Source organism: Octodon degus, unplaced genomic scaffold, assembly GCF_000260255.1.
Source record: "Octodon degus isolate 3935 unplaced genomic scaffold, OctDeg1.0 scaffold00006, whole genome shotgun sequence".
NCBI lineage: Eukaryota > Metazoa > Chordata > Mammalia > Rodentia > Octodontidae > Octodon > Octodon degus.
This window is the reverse complement of record NW_004524582.1, coordinates 8,810,115-8,811,481: the sequence shown is the minus strand read 5'-3', so window position 1 is coordinate 8,811,481 and position 1,367 is coordinate 8,810,115.

The following is a 1,367-nucleotide window of genomic DNA, read 5'->3' as shown; positions in this document are numbered from 1 at the left end:
ATTTAGAAAACTAATCATGTACAACATTGTAGCAAGACAATCCTAGGACATTTTTTTTTCTTTCTTTTCTTTTCTCTTTCTTTCTTTTTTTTTTTTTTTCTTTTTTCTTTTTTTTTTTTTTTTTTTTTTTTTGAGGAACAGGGAATTGAACTCAGACCCTTGTGCTTGCCATGGAAACACTTACTCTACTGAACCATCTCCCCACACCCTATTTTTTGAATTTTTTTTTCTTGTCTCTTGTTTTCTTTTATTAATTTTTTTTAAAAAAACAAACATTTACTTGAGAGGGAGTATGACAATAATTGATATAACATTGTCAGTTCTGCTGATAACCCACTACTATTATGGACAATTGGACTATATTGGGACATTTTGCTGAATTCAAGCACCTACAATATTTGAATTGCAATGGAACACCCATCTCTTACAAAACTAAACAAAGAAGGGATGTAAATGAAGGACCATTTTGTAGTGAAATATATATATCTGCATATACAAAATAGGATAGATATACAGCTACTTTCTCTTAGTTCAATGAGAAGAAAGATTTGTACTAATGTTTAGACAAGATATCATGTCTGCATCTTGTGCTCTGAATAACCACTACAAAGACAACAATATGCACCATATTAATTTTTGTAACTTTCCTACTAACATGTTTTTGAAACTGTCTCATTGTTATTTCTTTCTCATTAAAATTAATTAAAAATAAAAAGAAATAACACAGAAAGATAGAAGCAAAAGTAAAATTAGAGAATATTTTCAGTGGCATGAACATAAAAACACACATATCAAAGTTAAAAAAAAATTAAAAATAAAAAAATGAACTTTGAGATGCCGACCTCTACTTTTTTGCCTCTTGGCCAAGATCGGCCCCATTTTACTCTATATGCCTTTCATCACTGCCATCTGGTATACCCAGTTGAAGTTCAAAGTGTTGTCTAACACTAACTTGGACTAAAAACTCAAAATTTTGAGCCCAAATAAAGCTTTTCTGTATGTGAAGAACTCGTTAAAATATAGAAGAATATAGTGCACAAATCCTGATTAATTCTATAGTCATTAGCAGGTTCATATTATCATTTTGAAAAATTAGTGGAATCAAATAGAGTTTAATTTACACAATGTGCCAGAATTAAATAAAAATATCATGCATTTTTGGTATTATTCAATTATTTTCTTTAATTTACAGAATTAGTGAAACAGGGCATTACTCCTACATCTAAGGAAGTCGTACTTCCCTACTCTTTATCTTTTTTTACATTTTTTAAAGATAATAAATAAACAAAATAATAGGAATTCAACAATGGTTGTTACATTGCATAATGTTGTCTCCAAATTAGTTGTTTAGATTACCAGTTAGAAGC